Source organism: Musa acuminata, unplaced genomic scaffold (assembly GCF_036884655.1).
Source record: "Musa acuminata AAA Group cultivar baxijiao unplaced genomic scaffold, Cavendish_Baxijiao_AAA HiC_scaffold_1081, whole genome shotgun sequence".
Lineage (NCBI taxonomy): Eukaryota > Viridiplantae > Streptophyta > Magnoliopsida > Zingiberales > Musaceae > Musa > Musa acuminata.
Window position 1 is genome coordinate 42650 of NW_027021295.1, and position 24818 is coordinate 67467.

Consider the following 24818-nt stretch of genomic DNA (forward strand, 5'->3'; position numbering starts at 1 on the left):
CACCAATGCCACCGATTGCCCGATGCCCATTACTAGGCTCAGAATTTCACTAGTCAGAAGTACGACTCAGAATGAAACTAAGTAGTCCATAAGTAGGACTCTCTTTATGGTAGTGCTCCTTACTTTCTTGCTTGTTGGGTACAATAGATGCTTTCAGGAGCCTGAGCTAAAACGGTAGCGGATTAAAGACTAAAGTGCTGTAGCTACAGACTCAAGTGTTGTTTAGGGTTTGAAGTTTCTATTTAAGGTCTTGCTAGCCCGGTTTCTATTCTTGTTAAATGCGGGTGGTGTAGCAGCAGTACTGTCAGTAGTAGCTCAATTCCTTATTCTAAGAGCAAGTATTGAAGTCAGGGTTTTTCGGGCTAATTAGCATTGGTATAAGAATGAACTTACGGAGGCTAACTACTTTCACTCGCCCAGCAGAATACAAGACAGGATCGGGTAACTCCATACTAGCTATTAGTAGAAGCCTCATTAGTCAGCAGTGAAAGCCTCGGAAGCAGTGGCTCAAGTCTTATATAGTGGAAGCTACGTTCCTAGAAGCATTAGTTATAGGATGAAAACAAGGACAGTCAGAATCATATATCTTATACTGCAGTCGGGAGCGTGTCAGTGCTAAAGAAGAAAAGTCAGGTGGGGCAGGCTCACTTCTTAACTAAGTAATGTCAGTCACAAGCCTAGTCGTGGTGGGTAGGTATGCAGAACTTACTAAGCAATTGAAGAATAAGGTCAAGTCAAGTCAGATTTAGTCCTAAGGAAGGGAAGTCTAGCAATGGGGCATAGTCGTTTTAGAGGTCGCCCACGAAAGTACAGGATGCCCGGAAGTAGTTAAAGAATCAAAGTCAGTAAATCCTGTTGAATCAACGAACATAGCGGCAGGCAAGGGAGCTATAAGTAAAGAAGTAATGACTTGGCTGATAGCAACGTATACTTAGCCAGTACTACCGGGCGCAAGAGAGGTCTTATCAATTCTGAATTCTCCCCCCAAGCGTTGTTAACAAGCCAGAACACAGTACTTGGTAATTAACCTTAGGACAGCGTCACAGTCAATCTTTCATGCTTGGTTCCGCTCTTCTTCTAACAGCAGGAGTGCCGTGTTACTCTTGTCAGAGCCTTTTTCTTGGTGATTTATAGCCCTTGGAATAAAACAAACACCTATGACTCGTTGTCTCAATCATAACTTCAAACATAAGCTCAAAGTGGATAGGGAAGGAAAGGATGGACCCCCGGGGAAGCTTAAGAGATTTTTTCGCCAGAGGGTTAGGTTCCATCGACGAGTGATAAAAGGAACGAGAGACCGTAGGCTCCGTGAGGATCAGGACGCGGCGTAAGGTTGAAGCACATGGGCATCTGTAAGCCGGTGTAGCTAAGCGAAGAGAAGAGGAAGAACAAAAAGCATTCCTCCTTACAAGCTAATCAAATTCCATTTGTCTCTTTCAAGGGTGAAGAATTCGGATGGATTAAGCCATTGATCATAGGTCAAGGACGGAACGATTCATTCCTACAAAGAAAGAGATGGAGAGAAAGAGATCTCTCTATTTAAGTGATATTTTCGTGCTTTCTCTTATCGCACTAGAATTCAGAGTCACCTATCAAGTATGTGAGTGAGTCCGCCCTACGGATCCCCTTTGTTCAATGGGGGAAGGGTTCTACCTTACCCGCCCTATGAGTTTAATAAGCCTAAATGATTTGGGCTGCCGTATAGATGTGCCATTTTCTGATTTTCATTCATAATCAAATAATCAATCATATATATATTGGTTTTAGGATTCCGACCGTGGGGAACTCTAAGAGGTTATGTTTTCTTTGGACAGGCCCGGAAAGAGAGATCGGGATGATTCCGACAAAGAATCCGTCTAAATCAAATCGAAGGCTCGTTCGACGATCCAAGATGAGTAACCGAGTTCTTTGGTTGGCACGAGAATCCCTCTCCAACTAACACGGGGAAGAATCTGATTTGATCTCTGCCTATGAACAATGGTCTGTCTCGCTATATGTAGGCGGTATCCTTCTGGGCATCAAGAGTAGTCAGTACGGAAAAGGCCCTGGCATTACCTTCGGGAAAGATAGGAGGTCGCCTAGCCTATGGCGGACGTCGGTTGGGTTGTCGACGATTACGACCATTCCAACTCTGTTTTCCATTAGCTAGAGTCGGAAGGGTGAACGAAGGGCTGACGTTAAGGCATTAGGAAGATGGGTGATCATGCACGTGGTATTTATTAGTGACAAAAATGTTCTTTCAGACAGTCCGGACCATCGCTTTTATCGTCAACAGTAAAGGAAGTGGGCTTTGGGTACTTTGCCGGGCGATCCAAAAAGGGCAAGTGGGCAAGTAGCGAGCAGTAGCTGTGGTCGTTAACGGGAACAAAGGAAAAAGTAAACCAACTCCCTATTCCCTTTGTTGTGGCTTGCTTTCCGCGAGTCAAAAGACCTGTGCCCTCCCTTTTGATTCCCCAGAGCAAAGAGTAGTCCCAGTGAGGCAACCAGCCAGCAAAGCATAGGGCTAAGGATCCACGACGGTCAAAGTTAGGTAATACCGAGCGCGCAGTAGGATTCTCGGTCTAATCTCAGGTAAACCACAGTCGGGAAAGTACCAGTTGGACAGCCGGTCAAGCCTTTTCCGGATCTTTCACAGTGTCACTTTTCTGGATCTTTCACAGTGTCAGACGGTAGTTCAAAAAGAGCTTAAGAAAAGAGCGCACACGATAAAGCGGAAGAGCCAAGACACTGGGCAAGTAACTACTAATGACCAAGCAACGGGACAAACAACTACTAGACAAGTAACTACTAACCAAGCCGATCTAGGCGCGGTAGCGAGCTAAAAGAGCGTCAGTGAGCTAAAAGTGCGGCAGGGCTGCTTCCGGCCAAGACACTACTAATGACCGCCAAGGAACTGCACCAAGGCACTACTAATGACCAAGCAACGGCGAAAGACGTTGTGCGGTAGGAGTTGAGTTAAACGGTAGCGAGTTAAACCGCGGCAGGAGTTATTGAGCTACTAACGTGGCGCGGAGGAGCCTGAGCTAAAGCGGCAGCAAGTAGCCAATCAACTACTAATCCAGTTTTTGCCCTTACTGAGAGGTATCTCCTTTTCGTAAGTCACTCACCACTCCTGTCACTTGTGAAATTAGTCTTCATGGCGTCAGGAGCCTAGTTTGTTGTTGCCGAACAAAGGGCGATGCAAAATAAGCCTTATTGTCTTGACTTGGATTATTTCCCTCTGAAGCGCACTTCATCTTCATATGAGTATCCTCCTATCCTTATGTTCGACTGAATTAAAGACTAAGAAAAGCAAATGGACTACTTTAATCATATCGATGGGAATTGCCAGTTCCTGTTACTTGTTCTTGTTTCGGAATTATGTGAATGCTTTGTTGGCTTAGAGCGGTGTGCTTCTTCATTTGTTTCTTTCTCTCTTTCTCACAGGACTTGCTCTCATCTCAGTGCTCGGTTGCCAGAGGTAGCTACCTGGCATGACTTAACTCTATAGTCATTAGTTGACTTACCGCAACTGAATCATTCTTGTTACCCGGGATAGATATGAGATAGTATTGACTGGCAAGAAGAGAGGAGAGCCATAGGTATGTATAGCTCATCAACAGAAGAAATGGAATCATTAGCCAGAGGATCGGTATTGTAGCCAGAGGTGGAAGAGAGTCTAGTGAAAGTTCGAGTGTCAGTAGTAGACTTCACTCCCTCTTGCCAACCCAGTACTATACTAATTTATTGCCCACCCATCTAGTGCCCCTTCCCTTGTTTACGAGAGAGAGGTGATTTACTTGCTTGTGTCTAAGTAATAAAGTGGAGTTACAGTTCTTGTTGTTGTCGACTCGAGAAGAAGACAAATTCAATTAAACCAACAGGGGAGAGGAACCATCAACTTATGGCCTTGAATCTATTTTGGTTCAAGTTTCATCGTATAGCTTGTAAGCTGCAATGAAAGGAGAGTTATCTTCGGCGCCAAGACCAAGCAAGCTATTAATAGCGGGCGTTAGTCTGGTGACAACCAACCCGTCAGTTCAGTAGCATCATTACCAGTTTCCAGTGAGATAAGAAGCAAACAAAGCCAAGCCCAGATTAAGCAGATGCTGGAAAGTATAGTAGTGTTGTCAGAGGTAAGCATCAAGCGGTTCTGTAAGTAAGGTAGAATTAGCCTGTAGTAAGTCTATCCTCTCTAGCCGTTCATCTGTTTAGTGAGTAAAGCCAGTATAGTCCGCATTTATTATCTGTTCTTATTATATTTGATTCCTTTCGACCGAGATATCCATACCCGATAGCTGCTGACACTTTCTACTCGACCTCCCTTTTACCTCCAATACTAGACAAGAGCTAAGCAAGAAGGAGTCAAGAGCTAAGCAAGAAGGAGAAATGAACTAACTGCTGCTGCCCCAGTTTCATCTATGTTTGTTGGAGACGAGTATCTTTCTGTTCGAGGCGAGGAAGCAGTGCCAAAGTAAGCTGTTAAAGCAGATCTACCTATTCCCGCTGGGAACTATAGTAGAAGACCATCTGTCTTTCTCTTTAAACTAAGTAAGATCTTTTAACTACAGATTATCCTGCTCACTCTACTTAATCCAGTTTTATTGAATCAAAGAAAAGAATAGCTCTTAATACTGGGAGTTTTCTACCCGGTCAGGAATAAAGAGCGAGCAAGCTTAGAAGCGGTCAGTGCTTAAAGAGTTTAGGGTGTTGGTTGGCGAGCCCTTATATGTTTCAGTGTTCTGTGCCTTTGTAGTAGTAGCTTCTCCGCTTGGTCATTACAGGACAGGGCAGGCTCTATATTTACTATTTGAAATTACATCTTATAATAGAATAACAGATGAAACAAGGGATGGCGACCTCAACTCTGTCAACAAATACTTCTTGAACCACTCACTCTGGCAACAATTCATTGAACCCTGCGGGCTATAAATACTTATTTCAACAGCATCTGATCTCTACGGCTTTCCCAATTACTATAGGGCTACTTCTTCTTTAGTTCCCACTCCGGACTATTACTATTGTATTGGGAGCGGGGGAGCCACACTCAGAATTCCACTCATAAGTAAGAAACAGAATAGGGTTAAGGTATACACTAGAAATGAACTAAAACAGCCAAGACACTACTAGACAAGTAACGTATAATTAATAGCGGCAGCAACAAAGGTATTTAGTGGAGTGCTTTCCTGGAGACTACACTGCTGATGAAGATCTTTCTTCCACTTCTTCAGTCTGGACCCGTCTCATATGGAACTCACCGGACGCTACTCATGAATTGAAATTACACTGCATGTCATAAACTTAGGAATTGAAAAGAGCCTATGCAAACTTTATACAAGACTGCTATCGCATGAAACACAGTTGCTACTGTCTAAAGAAAACAAAGAATGCAAATAAGGGCAAAGCTACGGGATGAGCAGAGAGAGTAAGCTACCCCAGAGAGTCTTGGATCCGTAGAGCAAGGGGCGAGGCGCATCACCCTGAAAGTGGTGGTCCTGCTGCATATGTATTTGTTTACTTAGGTGGATGAGCAAGCAGCTTGTTTCAATACTTTATCTTATGATCGGAGAATTAATATCTTAGTTCCATGGATGGGTGTGGGTATGCCTTGTTTCCTTCCTATTACTAGGGTTTAGTGGCTTGTGTTAAGCAATGATCAAATCGATAATATAGGACCTGAGTCAATCGAGAACCGAACACCTTCCGCTACACTTACTATGTTACTTGGCCCCTACTTAATTCTATCTCTTCTTATTAAGGATTGAGCTGTTCTTATATAGGATTGAGTTTCGAAAGAGAGGAGCCGAATCCTGTTAGTTAGGCCAGGTTCGAATTAGATACAAGGGAAAGGTCTGAAACTAGCAAATCCACAAGTCAAACAAGAATCCAGTCCTGTTTTGATATCGGCCAACGCGAGTGACTATAGCCTAAGCCTGACGTTGTAGAAGCCCTTGTTTGTTAGTTGTCTTAAGAAGGATAAGGATCGGGCTGCGCTATTTCGTTTTTAGAGTATGCTGTGCTTAGTTACTATTATTATAGCTTAGTGACTGTGATTATTGCGCTTAGTTTGACTTTTTCTTATATCATGTGCAATGCAACTCAAGCTAATGCAGACTTATCCTTTGGCGCCGGTCAGTAAATAATCAAGTGAGTAAAGGTGCTTGGCTTTCCCTTGTACTTGTAGTGTGGGCTTTCCCTTTGCGCCCTAAGCTTGTTCATTTGCCGCTGCTAATTCACTTGCTAGGCTTTTCGGGTCTAAGAGTCGAGTGCGAAAGGAAGTTGGGGAGAGTTTACAGCGAAAGAAGCTCAGTTCAGAATTCTACTCAGTAGTGAAAGTCTAGTCAAGAAGAATAGAATGGAATTGACCACGAAAAAGGTAGCTGAATCCCTCCAACTAGACTTGATTTCTTTCCCACTCCTTTACTTGACCAATGAAACATAATAGAATCTTTGAAAAACCCTTATCTCTCTAAGTTGTCGACTTTTCAGGAATATATTGGCTGATGAATTAGTAGTTGTCGTTCTTCTTTCTTTAGGCCCTTCTGTAGTGTTGTTCCTATATATGTCATCTTTCTTGGATTATTTACAAGTGGTATTCCAGCTCTTAGCAACGTTAGCTGCGGCTTATATAGGTGAATCCATCGAGGGTCGACTAGCTTTCAAACACACAAAAGAGTCTTAGGTGAATCCGGGCATCATATTTACTAGCTTTCAAACACACAAAAGAGTCTTTCTTTCTGATTTCTGAACATAGTATTATTTTTCTCTTATTAGCTAAGGTAAGTAAGTTTTTGAAGTTTCTCCCAATATTAAGTAAGGTAAGTAAGTTTATCCCTATTCATGCATGGTTCAAGATTATCCAATTGGTTGGGGAACACCATAACGTGTATTACTATATTCCCTAGAGTAGTAGGAGAAAAGATAGACGATATTACAGAATTGTCAAAAAGAAGGGTTGGGGAGGTTCTACTATACTTTTATTTGAGAATGTCTATAAGCCCGGACCCCATCTATGTTTCTAGGAAGAATTATAGAATCCATCTGAATCTACAAAAAGAAATACGGGTGGAATAAAGAGAAGAAGCCAGCCGGGGGAATTTGGAAAAGGGGGGCACAGAACGAGTCCTTTCTTTCTTCGTTGAGCACAGAAGCCTCATAAGGATAAGAAGCTAAAGAAGCACATTCGCCACAACTAGATGATTCCCCGAAACCCCATACTGAACAACTTACGTAACTCCCTTCCCGTTAGCCGAGTAAACTAAAAAGCACCTTGTCATTGTAAAAGAATTAATTGCACCTTTTGAGCGGTCAGGTCAACTCTAAACTCCCGTCCCGTTTAGGAATGTCAACAACCTTCCCTTGAGCCTCTCTGCTAACGCCACGAAGACAGGACTTGGGCCAAGCAACGACTACTGTAGCTTGGCTTTTGTACTACTGGGCAAAGGAATTCACATAACTCCTATACCACACAACGAAACAACAATAATAACCTACCGCACTATGGTGAACTCAACTCAACAAACACAACTGTGCGAACTAAACTAGACTTAAGTATCTTATGGCTTCAAAGCCGCCAACGAAGAAACAAGGGAAGAAACAAGGGAAGTCTCTGAGATCAATGGGATTTTTGGAAAGAATTGAGAATTCAGAAGTAACACATTATATAGCTAGCAAACTGAGGGTCAGCATCTCTTTGAGGAGCAACTGCTCCCCTCGCGACCTCAGATCAACTTCAATCTATCACTGAGGGTCGGCCGTCACTATCCAAAATCTGAGCCCCACCAGTCCTATTGTTACACCATGTGTATTTAGTACCAAAAAAAACCATGATCATCCACAATTGAAACCCTAGAAAAAGGGCCTGCCTCAGTGCGAAAACCCACCTTGAAACTTATGATTCTGTTGGGCCAGTGCAGTGCCTGTACTCTGTCAATAAGGAAGCCATCAAACTCCAGTCGAGAGGGTAGAGATTAGTGGAGAGGGTAAAGGTTCCTAACACAAGTCACAAAATCCAATATACTATACAGCCCTTGCTTACTTGTAACTACTGGATTATTGCCCTGCTCGAAGCCATTACATTAGTGAATGAATCCGTGTTGGCGCCTAGATCATCTGCTGGATCACCTATGACAGCTGGCTCTGCTCCACCTAATCCAGCTCTTGCTCCTATGTACTTGTTTCTATCATCCCTATCTCTAGCTCCATCCTATTATTAGAAATTGGCCCTTCCCGCTTCGATTGCTGCTTACTGACTTTCTACTCAATATTCTCGAACAGCCGAATCCCTATCTATTTCATATAACATGGAAATTGGGGAGCTCCATTGATTATAGTGCTCAGAGTAAAGGCAAACTGGAATGGAACTCTCTTTGTACCCGACCTAAACTCTCAAGTCATCATTTTTTCATGAAATAAGGGGATGTAGCTCCCTAAGCATAAACTCCTTTAGCTGACGCCACAACACTAGTTTCTTGCCTTTCGCCTTGTCAAACTGTAATGGAATCTCTCGCGGAAGCAGAATAGACAGAAGAATAACTTGATTTGAGTGCAGAAACATAGGGTCTTGGCGCAGAAGCATCAGTCACATTCCAATCAGCCAGCAGGAAAAGATGTTAAGGCAGAGGAGCATTCAAAGATCTTAGCGCAGGATTAGGATCACTCTTACCTTACCTCTAGGATCACTCTTACCTCTAATTGCCCCTTTCTTTACGATCTAAACAGTCTTAACCTTCCAAATGCACTTCATCTTGAGAGCACAGAGTTTTGTCTTTGAAACTCCCTAGCGGACTACGTCTTTCTGAACTAAACTCAACAGGCAATACGGAAGCTGCGGAATGATTAATCGAAGATTTCTAGTGTAGGCGCAGAAGCGGAATGGGATTGAACTGATGCTTGTTCACAGACAGGCCCAACTATACTAAGTGACCAAGCAGGAATTGAAACACCCTCTCCTTACGCATTTGACCTAGAGCGAGCAGTGATTACTTAACGCATTTGACCTAGAGCGAGCAGTGATTACTTAACCTCGAGCAGAAGTAGACTCGAACTGACTGACACGCAACGTTCAACTACTAAATCAGCAACAAGACAACGCGCGGGAAGGAATGTATTTACAGGTCTCTATACTAGGTGCAAGAGAAGACAGATCATCTTATGAATCAGAGTATCCGGTCCAGTATCTTATCTTGGTGGGAGACTCTCCTCGAACTCCACTTTCTGAACAGCTTACTTGTTCACCGATACCATAACCCTATTATGCCTCCGCCTGACCTGAACTTGAATGCTCTGCTTTCCCTTGTAGTGGTCTAGTTTCATCAGTATTTGTAGCCTGAGTTAGATTCGATGGAGTATTGAGTATCCATAAGACAAGTAAGTATAAGTAAGTATAAGTAAGTATAAGACAAGTCAGTATTAGAGAAGCAGGGTAGTAGCTAAGTAGTTTCTTGGCCAGGTGCCTTTATTTCATTCCACTCTCAACTCCAAACTCCGGTACCTGTATTTCAGATATTCAACTCCTCAATAGGTAAGTAATAAGCTTTTAAAGGAACTAGCGCATTCTCGGATCCCTTTCCTTTGAGGCTCGAGTTCCTTTTCCGGTTGCTCCGAGTGAGAGTTGGAGCTAATTGGTTTGCTCTGTAACCATTCCCTTGGCAGCCAATTCTCTTCATTTTCCCAAAGTGAGCATCATTGCTATGGATTGGGAAAAGTCCTCGACATAAGCTTGCACCGGCCACGCTGCAAAGACAGTTTTCAACTTGGTGAGTTCCTTTTGGTTGGTGCTCTCTGGGTTTCTCCACCACAGGTAGCTCCGCGTGTCGTGCTCTTGCTCAAGACATCCTATAGCTACAGGTCTCCATGTGTGTTTGAAGAGCAACATAATTTTCCACGTGATTTGCTGGTTTTGTATTGTTTGAAGTTGTAAGCTATCCTTTAGTGGTACGTATGCGAACTCCAAAGCAGAGCAGTGAGTGTTCCTTTTTCCTGCATTCTTTCGGTTAACAGCTTTGGATGCATGTGTGCAATAAAGTGCCAATTCTCCTCCCCTTTGTTCCTCAAGTAGCTTTCTTTTGACTTGTATTTGTGCTATTTGATTCTGTTTTTTGGTTACCAATCCCCTATCCCCGTGTTTGATGAGTTTCTCCATCCTTCCTTGCTTTAGGGCTGTCTCTATTTGTTTCTTCTCACCTACAAGAGGATATTCGATCTGTGCCCCCACTCCTCATTGTACATTATTTGGATGTTCTTAGCACTTTCCCCAAATGGAGATTTTTCTGCTGTAGCCTCCTTAGTATGCATCCGTAGAAAGTTGCTATAACCCTTTCTTCTAGAAGCTCTATTCTCTTTGAACTCAACTTACACCTTCCTAATCTCTCATTGAAGTTTCCATGGTAGCACATACTAGCATTGGGATCTCTCATTGAAGTTTCCATGGTAGCACATACTAGCATTGGGCAAATTGGTGATTACAATAATGGGCACATTTTGCTTTTTGAGGAAAGGTGTTCCATCCTTCCTATCCAACCTGCATTTTTGTCCATCAAGTATTTGGAGTAGTGAGCTTAGTTTTACAGCCATAGTATTTGGATGGGTTTTTACCTCTTTTGAAAAGTCCTCTTCGAAATAGAAATCATCGAAAATCCATAGATCATAATGGTCATGTGCCACACGGAAATCATAGAATCTCGCACTGGGTGAATAGGTGTATAGGACAGCGCTAAGCATTTGGCACATGAGTGTTTTTTGTGTGGCAGTCTCCCCATATAGTTGTAGTTGCTTGGGCAGAGTCAAAGATGAGATTGCAAGCCCGAACTAGGAAGAGAGATTTTTCCCCTAAATAAGCAAAGGTATACTCTTTTAGATGGTTTTGATCCTGAAAGTCAAGTTGGAATCTGCTCTGTTGCTTGTTTTCCTTCATTAGTATCCACCTTGTTTCTTCGAAGATGGTTTTGAGTGCATTCTTGTTCCTTATGAGGTTAGCCTGCAATTCCGGATCCTCATAGACTTGTTCCCACTCTTTCAAATACTTCATCTTTCGGACGACATCTATTGTCCATTGTAGGTTCTTTTTATGCTTTTTTTGTCAAGGTTTCTTGTACTGAAGTTTGTGTTTCCCCCAGCATAGTGGGTCTGTGTCCTCCTTCATTATGTGCTTGCACACGCTAGCCCATGCCCTGTGAAAGGAAACATTTACTTCAGTGTCCTATAATTCAGGGAAAGCCTTTCAGAGTTTGCTTGGCCCCCCTTTTCTTTGTACACCTTCGTCACCTAGGATTCCAATAGACAAATTATGTCCTTAAGTAAGGAGTCAGCAAGAAACTATGGTTGCTGTGTTTTGACACGATTATAATGTACACTACATTTTGGATGCCCATATGATTGATTAAAGGGCTAAGTAAGGGTAGTCAAGTATAGAGAGGAAACTAATGGAGTGAGTTTTGAAGCAATGCAGTGTTAGTAAACGAAGCAAGACAATAGGTCGAACGAAAGCCGTTCTTAAAGAGTTATTGGAGTCACACGAGTAAGCAGTGAGTTTAGAGTTCGGGGTGTTTCAGGTGGGCTCCCGCTTAATTAGTAGTCGTTTGTTTGGAATTTCATCAATAGTATTGTTTGGAATTTCATCAAGTGTGCTTTACTTATGGTATTTATGTGCTCTGACTCTTGGGGTGCGAGGAAAGGAAGCTATTAGGTCAAGTGGTGCAAGAGAGATTCTTTGATAACAACGCTTTGAGTGCGAGAGATAGTTGCGAGCTAGATGTGAAGAAGAATAATGAAAGCGCTAAGTGGTCCAAAAGTGCAGTGTAAATGAGGATCAGGTATCGAACACAGACCAGAAGGGCTTGACTAGCATGGATGAACAGCCACCACCTTTACAGGTGTACGCCAGGGGCCAGGTGCTCTTTCTTTGATCGCAGGTACAATGCTCAAAACGATCTCGATTTTCTTGGACATTTCTATCTTTATCCTTTCTCGATCGACCGATGTCTCAACTTTGAAGAGGGCCATGACATTATATACAATGACTTTAGTTGATCCGCTGACCACGAACAAGCTTTCTTTCTACTTTACAGGGATGCTTGATTCTCTTCCGGAACTCCATAAGTAAGCTCAAGAGTCTAACTCGCTTTCAAAGGATTTTGTATCAGCTTAAGAAAATCTCTCGGTGGGGTCGTTTTCCATTCCGCTGAGAAACTGCTTGAGCCCTTTTTGTGCCTTTCCTTTTGGCTTGCAAAGCTCGAACTCTTCTTGAGCTCGACCTGAGACGGACTTGGGAGATTCTTCTTCAAAGACTAAGACTGCCGTTGGTTAATATAAAATGCCCTTCTTTCTTTATTGCTTTTGGAATTCTCTTGTACCGTGGGTGGTGCTCGGGAGGTAGAATTGAGTGCTGAAGTAAGTTGGAGCGCATTTTCCATTGAGTCCCAGGCCATCCCAACCGACTTTGCTTTCTTCTCGAGGTATAGAACTCCCGACGGTCAGGAACTTGGCTCTCCCTACCGATGTGACTGAAGACCAGATCTCGACCAGTCACGAAATAGAATAACAGGTAAGCTATAGAATAGTAGCGGTAGCAATAATAATCAAAGTAAGGAAAGCCATACTTGATGGTAGTCCGATTAGGTCCACAGTGGGGCAATATCAGAATCAAAGTCAAGAGAGGTAGTTTGCTGGTAGGGTAAGTAAGCCTTGAAGTCAGTAGGGGCCGCCCAACGTCTTTCTTAGCCTAAACTCACTTTAGCTTGGAACTCGCTACCGTTTAGCTCAGGCTCCTCCGCTACACATTATACGTGTCTTGGCTGTGATTGGATTGTTTTTCTCATTTCTGTGATTGGATTGTTTTTCTCATTTCTTCTCATTTTCTTCATCCCATTCGATTCAAGAATTCCACTCTTTCTTTGGACCACTGGGGTTGGACCGCGACGTGCTTCTTTACCAGTCAGATATTCCTCACCGGATCCAGTTTATGATCTATACTCCATAAAAAGTAAGCTAAGGCACCAAGGGCTTGTTCCGGCTAACTCTATTTGAAGGGCGAACTCCTTGATGCAAAACTCAGAATTCCACGCTGCCGCCGACGAAAGCAGAACAAGTCCTCACCACGGAAAGTGTTGGCACTCAGGCGAAAGAAAAGAGAATAGATTGAGGCACCTAGTAAGAGCGCTTTGAATAAGATCATCAGTGGCGTCAGTGTAAGGAGTGACTTTCGCTTGCTGTTAAGCATTGTGTTTACATTCCCATAAGAAAGAGACTTATTGGTGATTTCCTGTACTAATCAATATATTGAACCTAGATTTGAGGCTGCACTTTTCAAATTGACTCATTGAATGATTAAACGATTGAATCATATTCGGTTGGCCATTGCCTGTGAGGAGCGCCTGTTTCGCGATAGCTCTTGAGAGCACGAGTAGACCCTAGTGGCAAGAATTTACTGCTCTATATAAGACCTAAGAAAGCCCTTCGAGGGAAAGAGAAAAAAACCAACGACTGATAACTAACCCAGACTAATAAGTAGCGCTCCAAGCTGAAGAATCCCTTTACTCGCAAACTTCACTGCTTACTCAACCCTTATTCTATAATGCTCACGCTATACTTCATTCCTAAACTCAACCATGCAACTACTAATAAAGGCGCAACAGAACAATAAGTTTCAAAGGACATCCTTCTTCCACATATGGAGTCAAAACACTGACTGCTAAGCTTCCTCTCTTTTAGCGTGTGAAAACTCCTAACTCGAAACACTCCCATAAGTTGTTCCCTGAAACCACAAAGCTCACGTTAGCCCTTACTTATTGAGTTTACTTAAACCATATTGCTTCTTTTAAGAACTCTGCTAGGGCAGCTTCCTGCTATACTCTCGTACCTCATCATTGCCTAAAGCTTTCACAATGGAAATTCATCCATGTGGTATAGAAGTCAAGTAAACAAACACTGCACTTACTCTAAAGGAATTAACTAAAGATATTACAGCAGCTGGCTCTAATCAAATGCGCTGTTCCAACAAATTCACTGATGACTATACAAAGCTTGTTCGTTCCCCGGAAAGTCACTTATAACCTCATAGCCTATTTAAACCTCATTGCTTACTGCAGGCTCTGGCTCTACCTGCTTACAGCTGACAAAACAAACTAGTTCCTTTGTTCTCCTGCCTAGAAGCTATCAGAATGGAATATCGGCGTGGGGTTCAGCGAAATCAATGATTCAATCAGGTTCAGCGAAATCCATGGTTCAATAAAGATAGATGCCTGCCACCTATTCTATTAATGAAGTCTCTGGTCTGCTCGCCGGTAAAGAATCGAGGTCCCTATTTTGTAAGAAAGAGAAAACTCTGCTGCCTAACCGAAACCTATACTGACTATAGTGATAGTACTCTTTTATCTTGCCTAAAGCTTGTATACTTGATTTACTTAACTCAACAAGCAACATTATACAAAGCTTGTTTGTTCTGTTGCGCTTACGCGAGTTCTTTGCCCTTCTTTGTTGAAACACCGAAGCTAACGCACCCCACTTCTGAATCGAATATAAGTCAAAAACCCCGCTGCTACACTTACTTATTGAATGGAATCTCCCTAGCATCATATAGAATAGTTTCACCTAACCTGGAAACAAGAAATAGCGTTAGTGCGAAGAGGAGAATAGAGCATTACAAATAGAGAAGCCCAGCAAAAGACTCCTGACTGCTTATTAGAAAGAATAGAATTGATATGGAGGCACCTAATATAAGAGACTAGAGCAATAGTAACTACACTCCGAATGAGGCACCCAATATAATAGACTAAAGCAATAGTAACTGAACTCCGAACTCTGGTAACGAATATCATAGGCGCCACTCCCAAACGCGCAACAACAACAAGCTTACTCACTTGTGCTTACGCTTACTTACTTGTGCTAGCGGTTACTCTCAGGGGCATGTTATGTTGAGTTCGAGCAAGGATGTCCTTTATTATTGAGTAATCTCTAACCAACTAAGAGAAAGAGGGTTCACCCCAGAAAGTCAAGAAAGTGGATTTCCTATTCCTCTGCCTTTGAATTTGTATATTAGGGCGGTAATAGTAAGCTGGCGGTGCTTTTGTGGTATCTAACGCGTCAAAAAGCAATGCTCTGTGAAAGTGACTCATTTCTATAACAAACAGGAGAGCACTAAATTCCATTCAATAACCCTAACTTGACCGACCATGTAAAGGGCCTGGATAAGGATTATTTCACGAAGTTGAGTCGACAACTGCAAATGGATTAGAAGCAGCCGCAAGTCACGTATCTCATCTAAAGTATAAAGTCAGGTATCAAGTCAAGGGTGAGGGGCAGTCAAGAGCGGAAGCAACAGAAGAGAGATATTAAGCAGTATCCGGTGAGGAGGTAGAACCCAGATCTTGAAAGTCCAAAGTTCGGGTGTTGCTGACTCGAATGAAGCAGCGGCTGGTTAAGGGAAGGGAATAGAATGAATTGCTTGTTCAACTCCAATGTATTAAGAATTCATTGAATCCATCGAGCTCCCTAAAGCCAGTTCTGCAAACCTATATTTCTTTCTTTATTGCTTGCTCGGCGTGCCCCTTTGCTTCTTTCTCTCTTCCGGCATAATCATCTTTATCAGCATCCAACGCTCTAGCTCCATACAAGAGTACTTTCTAGGCGCTCTTCCTATCCTCTCCTTCTATAATGAAAGCATCCTTTCTTTCCTAGCACCGACGAAAGCATCCTTTCTTTCCTAGCACCGACCAAGGCATCCCCTTTCCCTCAAATACTTGTTCTAGAAACTATGGCTTGTTCTGTGCGTACCTCAATTCCTTCTTCAGCGCTAAGGGAATTCCTGTCTGAATCTTAAAGTCGAGTGAGCGGAGGAATAAAGTACTGGTGCGCGAACGGGAGTTTTAGTTGATTGACTCGTTCGTTGATTTAGTATATAAAGGGTATTTAGAGATAGATTCCATTCCAGTAGTTTGGAGTGCGAGATATCTTCTTTTTGGATTTTCCATTTCATTCTTTGTTGACTCTGTTAAAGATAAGAAATAACTGGTAGACTCGGTACTTAGGGAGTTTCTGCTTGATGGAAATTCCCATTACATGGAACACATAAGTTCAGAAATGCATCTTTGAGTTGCGCTAACCATACTTCTTGTATGGGGTTAGGTGCTTTAGAGTTGTCGCGGGTAGGTGCTTTATAGAGAACAAGTAATCTGAATCTACTAAGCAAGAAGATCTTCCGCGCACTAAGCAATCTTATCTTCTTCAATAGGATCTTGAACTGGACGAACAGAACTCTACTTTACTTCAGGACATATGTTAGGTTCTCTTGCTGGTTAAGTTGCGCTTACGTGAGCGGGTGCTAATATTAGTCATGGGAGTGAAGTATGTTAGATTACTCAATTATAAGCTGCAGCGGGCGAAATCCTAGAATGTTGCTATGAGAGAAGCGTCGAGAAGCGTCGGTCAAGTATCAAAAAGGTTTCGTTTAGGCCAAGCCGATCACGATCAGATGAAAGGGAAGCCGTGTGTGTTGTTACAATTTCTTTCTATACCATGCAAAAGATGTATTCAATTCCTAACTTACAGTATAGTTTGAGTTAGCCGTTGCTGCTTTTTCTGCTAGAGCTCCTTTTCGTTTCAAAGTCTTAGAATCGACAAGTTTTCACCAGCTTACTGAGTTATTAGAGTTAACGCCAGAGTTATTAGAGTGTTTGCGAGCCATTGTATAGAAACACGTAGAAACACGGGTCATTACAGATCTATTCTGAAATAATGTATGTTCCAGATCTATTCAGAAATTCCATTCAACCAGAAAGCGCTTCCGCAAGTAAAGTTCCTGTTCGAAAGTCAGCAAACGATTCATCAAGTAGAGGTCGGGCAAGACGAACAAGTGGTGGGAGTGTAGTTCGGGCAAGTTCCATGTAGGGTTTGACTGGTTTACTCAGAACAACAAGACTTTGTTGAGAGAGAGGTGAATCGACAAGAGAATCCGCAGCAAGCTTAGAAGAAAGGTTCAAGCACAAGTCCTATTATCTTTCGGGAGCTCACACAGCATCATATCTGACTTTAGCCTAAAATCCTTATTGAGTGTCGAGCGCAGAAGAAGAACCTATCTCGGCGTCAACTAAAACTTATTCCACCTTTTCTCTAAAGTTGCCAACTAACAAGCAAGGGAAGGAGCTACTGCAGGACAATATGCCAATTCCTCATCACCCATAGGAAATGACTAGAAATATCCGTTTCAGCGTTAACCGACAGTTGGACCACTACCCGGGCCGGGCCCTCATTCTGTACACCACCTAGCTTATTGAGTTTGCACATATAGAATAGTGTTTTGAGTTGGCACAGATAGAATAGGGCTTGTTCCACTATCTGCTCTCGAGTCTAATCCAGTTTATGCTTTTGGAGAAATAGAGGGATCACCCCCTTTTTACCTTAATAAGAGGCCAAACCTTGAGAAATGGGGAAAGCATCATAAGAAGAGGCCAAACCTTGAGAAATGGGGAAAGCATCATCCCTTTGAAGCCTTAATTCGTGGGTAGCTTCCGGTCTATAGATTTGTATAGTAGCGGTCGTTTTCTAGGAAAAGGTAGTGGGCTATATATATACTATCTTTCTTAGTAGTACCATCTTCAGTACGGGCTGGCTTAGGAAGTACCTTTATATTGTGAGCAGGCACAGTTCAAGTCAAGTGTTTCAATTCGAAGAAAATCCTATACTATCTATCATTAGTAAGCTTTGAATGGGGGGAAAGGAAAGGAAAGAGGAAAGGTACTGCTATTCATCCCTAGATTGAGAAAATGATGCCTGCTATAAGTATAGATAAAGCAGAAGAAATCCTATATGGGACAAACTCTGTATCGCCTAGTAAATGTGCTTATCGATAATTATTGAGTTGGTTGGAAGGAGTTGGAAAGCAGCTATCTGCGCCCTTCCTCGTTTCTGGGTGCCTCCGCCCTTATTCGCACTTCCGCCTCTTTCTTTCTCTTGTTTGTTCTGCCAAAAAACTCTTTGTTATTAGTAAGGGGGATGAAACAAATACAAGACAAGACCAAAGACCAATAAAATAATAAGTACTAGACCCATCAGACTTAGGATTAGACTGGGGGTGGTCCCATAGAAATCAAAACCACTATACTACACTATCATCTTAATTAGGATTAGGGCAATATGGACTCGCACCATAGACCTTCCTTCTCGGTAAAACACTGTACTTGAGAAAGCATCCTTACTAGCTCTTTATTCCGCTGGAACTCTACCTCTTATTTTCATATCTTGAGCACATGGGGGGCATAGAAAGAATGATGTAAAGACACGGCATCCCTTCCGGCAAACTCACTATCCTAGCGTAGTGGGCATCCCGAACTCCACCTAATTAACTCCTGCCGCAAACTTCCAGGATTAGGATAAGGATCAGATTCTGCTGCAAGGTAGAAATCGGCTGATGAGAACCAACCTCAAAACTGGGAATTGCACTCATGCTAACAAGACTCTCGCTACAGCCTTTGGACCTGCCCTGCCTGTATTTCACTCGTCATTTCACCTTGGATTCTTATACTGCTCGCTTCAAACTAGAGCGCTAGTGGCTTTCATCCTGTAACTGCTGAACTCACCTAAAACTAAGAGATAGGACTGACTCTACTGCTCTCGAACCTTGCCTGAACTCTGACTCTACTGCTCTCGAACCTTGCCTGAACTCTGTCACTACTGATCTGGATCCTTGCCTGAACTCTGTCACTACTGATCTGGATCCTTGTTTGCTAGCTGGAGCCTACCCGGCTGACTTGAACTCCTTAGCTACTGATCTCGAAGCTGTCTTTCCTGTCTCCGGTCTACTGCTACTAGCCCTCGTTCTTTGACTCCTAACTATGTGAATGGAACTGGCGCTTCTCATCCTTTAACTAATAACTAGGGATATCCAACCACTGCCGCAAACACAACTGCAAGAAATACACTTTCATAATGAATTCTTTACTTGTTAACTTACTGTTATGTCTTTGATGATAACTTGGTGGGGAACTCGGGAATCAAACTACCTTGCACTTAAGTCTGTTACTACTGATAAGGATCTTAACTACCAACCGGACACTGCCCTATCTAACTCTCCAATTTAGGGCTATTGGCCGGTGCCCCGCCTTCAGGAAATTCTAACTATCATGCCTTTGATTCTTTCATTCATAATATGGAATATACCCATATACTAGCAAACTGTCTACTTGCCTAATTCTTTCAAGCTGAACTGTCCCTATCGCATGATCACTTTCCTGTCTATAGGTCTGACTCCCTTTACCTTTATTCTTTAGCTACTGCCTGTGCGCCTATCTCTCTTGGCTATAAGCCTTACGCTGAGCATCAACCGATACTTGTCCCGGGACTACCACTACTGGGATGCAACAAGAACATAAATCTACTTTTTACCGGCAAGCTACTACTAGGAAGAGATAAGAGCCAAGCCGACAAGCAGCCAAGCTCCTACTAGATGATCGGATAATTTATACCTTTGAAACTACTGGCTATCATCTAATCCAACTCTTTCTCCCGAGCACATAGCAAGTAGACAGATAAAGCCCAATTACTTAAGGGCAAAGGACTAGTTTAGTATAAGCTTGCCTGTAGCAGATACCTCGCAACAAAGCCTTAACCTGAGCTTTCTGCTTGACCTCGAGCAGTCTCTTTAGTGGAGCCAGTAACATCTTTAACAAATACATATGAAACAAGGGGTGAAAAGACGGATTCTACTCACACTAGCAGCAACTCAGTGAATTGGATTTCCCAGAACTATTTGCTTCTTTAGCACTGCTTCTATTCCCGCTGAAAAGCCAGTACTTTACCCCCCCAGATTGAGAGTTATAGGCTGACTCGCACACAAGGAACCTATAGACTCCACTTTTCTTTGTTTTGATGAACTTGTAAATTACATCTTTTCGTAGGGGCCAAGCAGACATACAGGATTATATGGCTCACTTGCATTCTTCTACTTACTGTTTTGATTCTTCCTTTCCTACTTCGGGCTGACTCCTTACTCCTTACTTCAGGGAATCGGTGAGTTCTATCTCTTCTCTTAATCAGGGAATTGGTAGGCTTACTACTGACTAGTTTACTTAGGGCTTACTTCACTGACTTAAGGCTTATATATAAGCCAGTACTTTATTCTTTCCCTGAGCAGCTAGCCAGTACTTTCTTCTTCAACTTACTATAAGGGCAGGACTACTACTCTATTCTTGAAACTAATTGTCTACTCTACCACTCTATTTCTACCACTCTATTCTTTAGTTTTGTATAGGACCGGTAAGTAAACTCCATTCTTATTGTCTGCCGACCTATCCTTGAAGTGCTGACCTAGACTCTGGCTCTGGCTTGGCTCATATATCTCTTATACCATATCTAAGGCTCCTACCTATATCTCTTATACCATATCGAAGGCTCCCGAGCGCATAGCACAGCCTTTGGGAGTCCTTATTTAGCCTATACAAATCTACCTCTCCTCTTGCCAACTAACCCAGTACAGTAGTATGTGCAACTTCCTTTCCCAGTCCAGCAGTACAATACCTATGGAAATACAAATACTCAGAAGGGACTGCCGCTACACCCCGTTCACTGACGCGCCTAAGTCGGCTTGTCTAGTAGTTACTTGGCGTAGGGAAAATTCATATATAATTGAATATATCTTTATTAAGGATTCCAGATTGATAGACTCAGAATAGAGCTAAGGAGGGATAGAATAGAGTTGACCAATATCAGGCTGAAACCCGTGCATCAAAGAACCAAACAGTGCCTCTAAAGACTGATGCTATGGAGTTGCAGGCTTAAACAAGAGCCTCCAAGCCTGATACCGGTGCCGGGCAGTCTTCATATAGTAACTACCAGAACCGAGCCAGTGCCACCCATTCTATCCGACCCGAGTCCAAGAACCAAACCAGTGCATCTAAAGCTGATACCGATGCTAGTGCTTAAGAACGAGACCGGGTAGTTGCTTGGCCCTGCACCAAACACCCACACACCCGCGTGTAACCGCATGTAACCGCATGTAACCTAGTGCATTAGTAGTAGTGAGTGCCCCGAGGTGCATTAGTAGTAATGAGTGCCCCGAGTTTCATCTTTTCTCTTTCTTTCTCAACTTGATTCTTTAATAATATAAGATATATTTCTAGCTATTTTCTTATACTTAACTAGTAAAGTGTCAGTACATGATAAATAAGAGTTTTCTAGTGTCTTGGCTGTGATTTGTGATTTCTTTTCTTTTCTTCCTTTTCTTCCACAAGTCTACCCCACAAAGTCAGTCAACAACCCTTACTTTGGGCAACACCCGACCTCCCTACTTCCTCTTTTCACTCAGGCTCATCTAATCTCTTTTCACTCTATCTCCCAGGACTATTGGATTGGATTCTGAAGTAAACTCTAAAACTCTCTTCTTTATAAATCAACTACTATAAGTCACTACAACTACCTGGACTACAACTACTTGGACTGACACCCTAACTAGCAAATCAGTTTATCACCCTAACTAGCAAGTCAGTAAACAAAGTAAGTAAACTACCCGAGCCTCAAGAAGGCACCCACATCTATTACATTAATTACACCCCGAACCGACCTCTTATAAGTGCCCGACCCTAACCCACATCTTGAGTTTTAGCACCCGAGCTCCATTACAAGGGGAAAGCCCTACCCGACACCTATAATAAGTGTGAACCCCGAGCTCAACTCTGTAAACAAAGACAGATGCTACTGCCCCTAATACTGATGCAACTGGGCTGGGCTCGCTGACCAAAGAATGCAACTATCAACTCTAAACTCAACTTTCCACTGAACCTCGAACAGGGGCAAAGCTACTACTAGATGCTGAGAAGCAGACCGCTTTGTATCTCTTTACTGAATTCAACAAGCTGCTGGCTTCAATACCTTCCATCTCTCCCCTATAGCTCTGGCAACTTCCAACTATTATCCCCTTCCCGCTTCTAAGCCAACTAAGATCTCTGACCTAGCTTCAAAGCCAACAAGCTACTATGTTTGTTGCGCGTTAGCGAGTGAGGGACTGATCTTTATTCTTCAACTGGTTTTGGTTTCTATCTAGAGAAAGAGTAAAGTACTGGCTCTGGCAAGAAAGAAGTCAACTAGTGAGTTATATGACTTATAAGAATAAGGGAACTGACTAAGCATAAGGGAGCGTAGAACTCAGCTTTGGCTCTTGAAACTGTAGACTCTCAATGTAGCTGGCTGGGTTAAGGTAAGAAGCCTGGCAGCTACTTATAGATATCGGAGAAGAAATACCTTCTAGTTTCATTCTTAGTCTGTAGAGTTTTATTCTTTACTTCAGTACTTATAGTCAGCAGTTCCGTCAGAAGGTGCTGAAAGCCTTTGACTACGACGGTAAATTCAGTAATTCCAGTTGACATAACACTAGCACCCGACCCGAACTAACTCTCACTCTTTACTTTAGAACTGTAACAGTGGCAGCACCAACACGCCTCACCCATTTACTTAAGGGCAAGAACTGGAATGCGGCTTTATGGTCATACCCGGTCTCATTCTTAATGTTGCTTGGCCCCTGGCTTTTCATTCTGACCACCACTACTATGTGTCTTAGCCCTAAGTGCGAGTCTCCCTCTTAGTCCAGGGCACGGCACACTTTAGCGCTTTAACTACACTGCCGCGTAACACAAACACCGAACACATCTGTAGTTATAAATCTTATATCTATTAACTTGCTGCCGCACAACCAATTACTTAAGGGCACAGGACTCTGCCCCGACCTAGTAAAGGAATTCCACAAGTAAGCTTACCCATGCCTATAGTAGTACCTTAGCCACATAGCATCAGTACCACCCGCATCAGCCTGCAACTCACCAGCTTCAGTCTTAGCAGTTACATACTCATACCGAGCAGCGGTGGGTTGTGGTCTTGGACGAGTGAGGTCAATTCTGATCGCCGTGTTAGATGCGGGGGCAAAGCCAATTCCGGTTTCCTATATTAAGAATAGCTTTTTTGAGACGGCAAGTAACTACTAATGTGTAGCGGCAGAGTCGGTCAATTGGAAATCTGATCTTGGCGTTTTCCCGAGTACGAACACAGGACTTGGTTTTGAAAGCCCTAAGTGATCCAGTTGCATCAGTAGCGGAGGTAGACTTAATGGATGAAACTCGTCGCTGCTTGGCCCCGTGTAGAGAGCTTGGTTAGTAGGCCTACTTTCTATGTGTTTTCAGAATGAAGTTATAGGAGCGGAGGCACCTGAGTTAGACACTCGACTTTCAGTTAAGAAAGAAGAATGAGTTTACTGACTAGTTGAAGTTCCAGAGTCCGGAGTGCCCTATATTAAGTTGCAATAGGGTCAATCTTATAGGCGTCAATTCACTCTAACATAACTTATGTAGTTTAATGGGAAATGACATGAAAAACATCTAAAGAGAAGAAATAATGCATTTAGTGCCTATAAAAAGAGGAGCCATAAAGAGTGCAATCTATAGGGAGGCTTTCAGCACCTTGAGTTGTATTCTTTGTAGAGAGTGTATTTGTAGAGCTATTAGCGGTGCCGCGTAGGGCCATACTACACTCGTATACTAGCAGCTACAGCACAAAACAGTTATTTAGTTATGAATTAAATGAGTCAGGGCAAGTTACTGTTACAGTTCTAGGAGAAGAAGCCAAAGAAGATGTTGTTGTGTGAGTTAAGTCTAGGAAAGTCGCTAGGTTAGTTTCATCCCTAACCAGTAGAGTAATCCTGCTTCACCTGTCGAGTAGTCCAGAAACTCATCAAGTTATGGCTCTGTACTTAAGTAGATGAGCCTAATTCAGTTAATAGTTGCCTGTTGCCAGAGGTATAAATTCTCCGATCCTATCATGTAGGCTGGCTGGGTGTTAGAGATGATAAAGTCAGTTTCCCCACTATTCCAAAGCAAAGTCAGTAAAGTAGATTTATGTTCTTGTGTCGGATAGGGGTGAACACTTATAAGAGGTCGGGTTGGTTAAGAGCAAGATCAGAGGAGAGGTCGGGTCCGCTAGTAGGCAAGCTAGTAGTTTCTTTCCTTTATTTGAATCAGTAGTTAAGGGGTCGGCAGCAATCCGATCTTCTGAACCAGCAAGGGAATCCACCTGTTCTTGTCTTAGAGAGGGGAGGCAATGACATTCTTTTCTTAACTTATACCTAAAAGGAGAGGGCGAAAGATCTTCCGCTGGTATATAGCTTAGAGATGCAGTTATTGTTTTGTCTCCAAGATCCGTTAAAGCAGCCGAATGCCCAGACTTAGTAGAAATAGATGAAGCAGCTACCGATGCTGGACTTGCGCCTTGCCCCATACTTAGTAGAATGGAGGGGAAGCGGATTACTATAGATCATAAGCGTGAGAAGAATAGAGTACTGGCTTTCTTGTCTAGTAGTGACTTTGCCCTGTTCCTGTTCCTTTACTTGTGTAGTAGTTACTTTGCCCTTAGTGACTTGCCCGGCTTACTTAGTTGTTTGTCCCGTTGCTTGCTTCTGGAATTCAGAATGGAACTGAAACATTTAGTATAGAAAAACTGTAAACAAACGGAAGAAGAATAGAGGATAGGGCATCACTATGTAAATAAGTAAGTAAACTGCCTATTCAGGACTAACCCCTTGGATGAAAATATGGGAACACATATCAATAGGATGAGAATGCCTTACCTCCGCCCTAGGTACCTTCTTTATACATTACCTATGGACCTGAAACCCATACTGGAATTCCATTCATGAGCCCTTATATACTATCTTATTTATTATTGATTTGACTATCTTTTCCCTTATATACTATCTGATTTCTTCTCAATCCATAGAATCAATGAATAATAGAATTGTCTCTCTCTCCTCTCTCCTGATAGGATATAGGACTGGACAAAGGCAAGGGAAAGAATAAGAAGACGAGAAG